The 7500-nt window shown below is 39.6% G+C and overlaps 1 protein-coding gene across 1 annotated transcript in view; it reads right to left on the bottom strand.

The window, feature by feature from the left end:
* The window catches only part of LOC123514507, a 74365-nt gene that overhangs the window by 40244 nt on the left and 26621 nt on the right, over positions 1 to 7500 (bottom strand).

Raw genomic sequence — 7500 nt, 5'->3', positions numbered from 1 at the left:
TTTTTTTCTGTATAAATGTTTCAGTTGTCACAGTTGTTTCTTTGTAAGTAGAAACATTTCATTCATTTACATTTGTTAGTATTAGCTTTCTGTCTTACTTTTATGGAGGGAGACAGACAGACAGACAGACAGACAGAGATAAATAGATAGATAGACAGATACAGACAGACAGACCTTTTTTTTATCCTTTGTTATGAGAGCAGATCATTCCCTTTGTTTTAGCTTCCCTACTGCTTAGTTTTTCTTTCTCTTGTCTTGATAAACGTACACACTCCTTCCCTCCACAGTGAGAGATGATCATTTTCTTTTTTTCTTTTTACTTCCTTGCTTTTTTTCTGTTTTGCTTTTACTTTTTCTTTCTTTCTTTGTCATTACTTCCTCTTCTCTTCTCTTCTTTTCTCTTAGTACACAAACTTTCTTTTTTTTCCATCATAAGTACACAATTTTCTTTGTTTTCACTTCATCTCTGCTTTATATGGGTATTATTTGTGTTTCCTTCTTGTCATTCTTTTTCTTTCTTTCGTTCTCTTCTCTGGTACACACAAAGCACTTTCTTCTTTCCTTCATAACGACATTTAATTTTCTTTGTTTCACTTCATCTGCTTCATGTGGGGGGTATTATTTGTCCTTCTTTCTTCCTTTCTTTCTTTCTTTTTCTTCTTCTCTTCTCTTGTACACAAACATTGTCGTCTTTCCTTCATAACTATATCATTTTCTTTGTTTTCAATTCACCTCTGCTTCATTATTAGTTTGTTTTTTTTCTTTCAATCTCAAACATTTTCTTCCTTCCTTCATACCTATATAATTTTCATTGTTTTTATTTCATCTCTGATACAAACGGGGATATCAATTGCGTTCACTATCTATTCTTTTTACATCTTTTCTTTATTTCGTTTTATTTCTTTTTATTTCGTGTGTTCCGTCACCGTGATGTGTCCATTTGTCGTTTTTCTTTTTTTCTTTCTTTCAGTTGTGAATTCTGTTTTGTCATCTTTCCATCTTCCCTCACGTCTCATATTCATTCTCTCTCTCTCTCTCTCTCTCTCTCTCTCTCTCTCTCTCTCTCTCTCTCTCTCTCTCATACGTATTTGATGTTCACTCATGTATCGCCATTTTCTTTATCTATTTTCTTTTATATCGTACCGTATTTTGCTTTTTCCTAGAGTTGTTTGTAAAATTTTCTTCTTTCTCACTTATGTATTATCTCTCTCTCTCTCTCTCTCTCTCTCTCTCTCTCTCTCTCTCTCGTGTTTCCTTGTTTTTATGGTCATACATATCCCTTCATGTCTTTCTATCTTCTTTCTCTTGATAGTGTTTGTAAAATATTTCACTTTTCCTCACTGCATTATTCTTGTCTCATCATATTTTGATACATTCCTCATTCATCATAAAAAAATATATTGCTTCATTCTCTTCTTTATTCTTTATTTACTTATTCTTTTACATTTTCTTCATTTCAGTTCATTCAATTCAAACTTTATAATATTTTTTAAAACATATTCTTACATTATCCTCACCATTTCTTTCCTTACCATCTTTATCATTCTTTATCTTTCCACCTCTACCTTGTTTCAGTTCATCTAATTCAAATCTTATAAATACTTTTTTTTTTTTTTTGCCTATTCTTACATTATCCTCACCATTTTCTTTCACTATCATTCTTCCTCCTTCGTATTTTGCCATATCCATTGCGTTCATCATCGTAAAATCCCTTTGTTGTTGTATTTTCTGTTTATCTACCCTTTTCATTCATTCTATTCTTTAGTCTTACATCACCTTCACCATTTTTCTTCATTATAATTCGCCCTCCTTCGTATTTTGCCATATCCGTTGTGTTCACCATCATGTTGTTGTATTTCTTTTTTCTCCAACTGGCGAGTTCTGTTTGTTATCATACACGTGTCTCTAATCCTGTTATTTTCACTTGTCACTGTTGCGCTGGAGGGAAGAGGAGGGGTTGGGGAGAGGAGAGACGGGGATGAGAGAGAGAGGGAGAAGGGGAGAGGTAAGATAGTGGGGGAGATTTGGAAGGGGTAGTGTTGTTGTTGAAGCGCGGGAGCGGGAGAGGGAGAGGGAGAGGGAGAGGAGAGGGAGTGGGAGAGGGAGAGGGAGAATGAGGAAGAAAAACAGTGTAAAAAGGAAGAAAATATTATGAACGTAAAGAAAAAACTTGAAAACAGGGAATGGAAGGCAGAGAGAGAGAGAGAGAGAGAGAGAGAGAGAGAGAGAGAGAGAGAGAGAGAGAGAGAGAGAGAGAGAGAGAGAGTACTTTAATTAAAACCCCTAATTTAAATCTTCATAATTAAAAGGGCTTACACGGATGAAGGTTGGCAGGAATGTAGGTAGGAATTGGAATAAAACTGAAGCAACGTCAGTAGGAATGAAGAAAGAGAAAACGGACGAAAAAGAAAAAAAAGAGGCAAAGTAGGAATGAAGAAAGAAAAAGAGAGAACGAAGGAAAAAAAATGAGTGAATACAGGAATGGGAGACGAATGAAGTAAATGAAGGTAGGGGGTAAAGGAATGCAAATAAGAATGAAGGAACGCTGGAATGAAAGAGAAAGAATGGAGGTAAGATAGAAAAGCGGGAACATGAAGGCATTAAGACACAAGAAATAAGTAAAAAAAAAAAAAAAAAGGACCAGGAATGAAAAAGAGAAGTACAAAAATAGAGATAATAAAGACAAAGAATAAAGTAAAGAAAAAGAAAGGAAAGAAGGTAACTAGGAATGAAAGACAGGAATGACAAGATAATAGACTAAATGAAGGAATATTGACAGATATAAAGATAGCAGGAATGAAGATGAAGGAATGTACTAGTAAAGAATGAAAAACCCTCAACACACACACACACACACACACACACACACACACACACACACACACACACACAGTCACGTCATGCGAAGTTACAGCGTGTGAACATCAATTAATTAATGACTAGTGTGTGTGTGTGTGTGTGTGTGTGTGTGTGTGTGTGTGTGTGTGTGTGTGTGTGTGTGTGTGTGTCCCTGACCCACGTGATCACATTTCTCAGCAATTCGATTCCTTTTGGTGGTTATTATTATACAACAGTAGTAGTAGTAGTAGTAGTAGTAGTAGTAGTAGTAGTAGTAGTAGTAGTAGTAGTAGTAGAAGAAGAAAAGAAGTAGTAGTAGTAGTAGTAGTAGTAGTAGTAGTAGTAGTAGTAGTAGTAGTAGTAGTAGTAGTAGTAGTAGTAAGAACGTGTATTTTTCTTAATCAAGAAATAACAAGAAAACAACAACGAGGAGGAGGATGAAATGTGGCGCTTTAATCCCATAGACTGCTCTCTCTCTCTCTCTCTCTCTCTCTCTCTCTCTCTCTCTCTCTCTCTCTCTCTCTCTCTCTCTCTCTCTCTCTCTCTCTCTCTCTCTCTCTCTCTCTCTCTCTCTCTCTCTCTCTCTCTCTCTCTCTCTCTCTCTCTCTCAACCGATAAATTAATAATAACCGACAAAACTAACCTTCTCTCCACACATTCAAATACAACAAGGCACAGTCAGACACATTCTAATTATTCCTATCTGCCTACCCATCCATTCCCATTCCTTCCACTAAATTTATCGAACCTACTCGGGGACTGGCATCTAGGTGGGCTTTTTTTAGTTAAGTCATTTTTGTTGCCCTTGCCCAGATTTTTTTTTTTTATTTATTTATTTTTTTACATATAGTTCTAGAGGTAGAATGACAAGATTTCTACATTATTAACTGGACAAGCACTCTAGAAAACCCCGCTAGTCATCTCTGTGGCCTTGGAAAATAGTTGAGATAGCAAAGCGTTTCTGAATATGAATATTTCAAAATCTACATTTACACGTTGTTGTTTTTTTTATTAAGGTGTTCTTTTATAATTCCAGAGACAGAGATAAGATTTGTACATTATTAACTGGAAAAATACTCCAGAAAACCCAGCTAATCATCTCTGTGGTCCTTGTGGTCGTGATGAGAGAGCAAAGCGTTTCAGAACATATGGTCCTTTAGTTGCAATATTCCACCGCACTTCACCACCACGTACAGACAGTACTACCCAACTTGGCTTTCACCCCCATCCATTATCCTATCCACTTACCTCCTGGCGGGGTCTGATGGCCCTCTCGGCACAAACTACACAACCCCCCAAAGAGCCACTACAGGACGCTTAACCTGCGATCTGTCTTGTGTCTGAATGGGCCAGAGAGAGCCTCGTAGTCCGTAATGCCTCAGTAACTCAATTCTTCCACGTATCAAATAGACGCAACCCTTCAGATAACTGTCCCTTTCTCCCCTTTAATAACACTCAGCTAAAGCCTCTCTCTCTCTCTCTCTCTCTCTCTCTCTCTCTCTCTCTCTCTCTCTCTCTCTCTCGGACTGCTCTTTACTCAGTGCTCAATGGCAAGTTATCTTTACTCTCGCTATTCACAGGCTTGAATGGAAGTGTGGTTCTGCCAAGGTAAAGACTGGTTTGGTTGCTATTGGAAGCCCCTAACAAATATATCAAAAGGTACTGGACAAAATGGGCTTTGATACACGCACTGAGAGATAAACAAACAGGTAAAGATAAACGAGGGAACTTCCAGAAATGTTGGATACGTTGTTAGTAGTGCAGTGCAGGAACTAAGGACGGTGAGGAAATGAAATGTAGACAAACTGGAATGTATGAAGGAAAGGAAAGATGGAAAAAAAATTAGAGAACTGACTGACTGACTGACTGACTGAAGGGAAGAACAGTGATGAAATTAACTGTAGACAAACTGGAATGTAGGATGGAAATGAAGGAGAAAAAATAAAAAAGAAAGAACTGACAGACTGAGTGACATACTGACTGACTGACTGACTGAAGGAAAGCAAGGACGGTGATGAAATTAACTGGAAACAAACTGGAATGTTGGATGGAAAGGAGAGAGAAAAAAAGGGAAGAACAGAGAGAGACAGACAGACAGACAGACAGACAGACAGACAGACTGACTGACTGAAGGGAAGCAAGGACGGTGATGAATTAAATGTAGACAAACTGGAATGAAAGAGGAAAGGTAGTGAAAAGAGGGGAGAAAAAAAAAAAAAAACGTTAACCTCTTCAGTACCAGGACGCGTTTTCATATTCATTCTGGTTACTACTATGGCGATTTTACACAGCTTCAGAAACACATGTGAGGATTAATTAAACTAGTGAAAACTGTGGTCATTAATCTTCTGACCTCAACAGACCCTTCCTAATGCAAACAAAATCATCTAATCACACCCCAAAAAAAAAAATAATAAATCACGGTAAAAATGCATCTCAGTAATGAAGGAGTTATCTTGGTACACTCGCTTTATTAATCTCTTGAGCTGGTGACGGGAGTGCTACAGGTTGCTACAAGGGTGCTATACGGTGCAATAAGGTACTACAAGGGTGCTAGACGTAACATAAGGTGCTACAAAGGTGGTACAAGGGTGCAATAAGGTACTACAAGGGTGCTAATGGTACTATAAGATGCTACAGGGGTACTATAAGATGCAATATACTAGAAGGGTGCTACAGGTAATATGAGATGTTAGAAGACTACGATAGGGTGCAATAAGGTACTGCAAAGGTGCTAGAGGTAGTATAAGCTGCTACAAGGGTGCTATAAGGTGCAATAAGCTACTAAAAGGGTGTTACAGGTAATATAAAGTGCTACAGGGGTGGTACAGGGTGTAATAAGGTGCTACAAGTGCTATAAAGTGCTACAAGGTGCTAGAAAGGTGCTAGACATAATATAAGGTGATACAAGGGTGCTATATGGTGCAATAAGGTACTAAAAGAGTGCTACAAGTAATATAAGGTGCTACAGAGTGTTATGAGGTGCTAAAAGGGTGCTGTAAGGTGCTATGAGCTGTTACAGAATGCTACAGAGGTGCTACAAGGATGCTACATTGGTGCTAGAAGTGCTAGAAGATACTACAAGGCTGCTACAGAGATAATATAAGATGCTATAATGGTGTTAAAAGTGCTAAAGTGCTACAAGGTGCTAGAAGAGTGCTGTAAGGTGCAATAAGGTACTACAAGGTGCTACGGAGATAATATATGGTGCTACAGGGTTCTACAAGGGTGCTATAGAAGTAGAAGAGTGCTATAAGGTGCTACAAGACTGCTACTAGAGTGCTCAGCTGCTAATCTGTACCACCAGTCTTATTCCTTGGCTATGAGTTACTAGTCTTCCCTAGCCATGATTGTCACGGTTAATTAAAGCCACTCTCTCTCTCTCTCTCTCTCTCTCTCTCTCTCTCTCTCTCTCTCTCTCTCGAGATGGTCACAAGTCATTAACCTGCTCTGCTTGCTTAAGTTGTCTTTGATTCGTTATCTCTCTCTCTCTCTCTCTCTCTCTCTCTCTCTCTCTCTCTCTCTCTCTCTCTCTTCTCAAAAACACAGCTAGACACCCTTAGACCCCACAAAAACACAGCTAGACCCCTTAGACCCCACAAAATACAGCTGGATCCCCTTAGACCTCACAAAAACACAGCTAGACCCCCTTAGACCCCACAAAAACACAGCTGGATCCCCTTAGACCTCACAAAAACACAGTTAGACCCCCTTAGACCCCACAAAAACACAGCTAGACCCCCTTAGACCCCACAAAACACAGCTGGATCCTTAGACCCCACAAAACACAGCTAGACCCCCTTAGACCCCACAAAAATACAGCTAGACCCGTAGACCCCACAAAAACACAGCTAGACCCCTTTACACCCCACAAAAACACAGCTAGATCCCCTTAGACCCCACAAAAATACAGCTAGACCCCATTAGATCCACCAAAAACACAGCTAGACCCCCTTAGACCCCACAAAAATACAGCTAGACCCCCTTAGACCCCACAAAAACACAGCTAGACCCCCTTAGACCCAAAAAAACACAGCTAGACCCCTTTAGACCCCACAAAAACACAGCTAGACCCCATTAGATCCAACAAAAACACAGCTAGACCCCCTTATACCCCACAAAAACACAGCTAGATCCCTTAGACTCTACAAAAACACAGTTAGACCCCCTTAGACCCAACAAAAAACACAGCTAGACCCCTTGGACCCACAAAACACAGCTAGACCCTTAGACTCTACAAAACACAGTTAGACCCCTTGGACCCAACAAAAACACAGCTGGACCCTTAGACCCGACAAAAACACAGCTAGACCCCCTTAGACCCCACAAATACACAGCTAGACCCCCTTAGAAACCACAAAAACACAGCTAGACCCCTAGACCCCACAAAAACACAGCTAGACCCCCTTAGACCCCACAAAAACACAGCTAGACCCCCTTAGACCCCACAAATACACAGCTAGACCCCCTTAGACCCGACAAAAACACAGCTAGACCCCCTTAGACCAAACAAAAACACAGCTAGACCCTACAAAAATACACCTAGACCCCCAAAATACAGCTAGACCCCTCCACACATACAAGCTAGTCCATGTATGCTGTAATCCCAGTAGTAATCGTTGTGTAATAATCCCAGTAATAATCCCAGTGCGCAGTAATAAT

The sequence above is a fragment of the Portunus trituberculatus genome, chromosome 38, assembly GCF_017591435.1.
Source record: "Portunus trituberculatus isolate SZX2019 chromosome 38, ASM1759143v1, whole genome shotgun sequence".
Taxonomy (NCBI): domain Eukaryota; kingdom Metazoa; phylum Arthropoda; class Malacostraca; order Decapoda; family Portunidae; genus Portunus; species Portunus trituberculatus.
The sequence above is the reverse complement of the archived record's forward strand: the minus strand, read 5'-3'. Positions and strand labels throughout refer to the sequence as shown.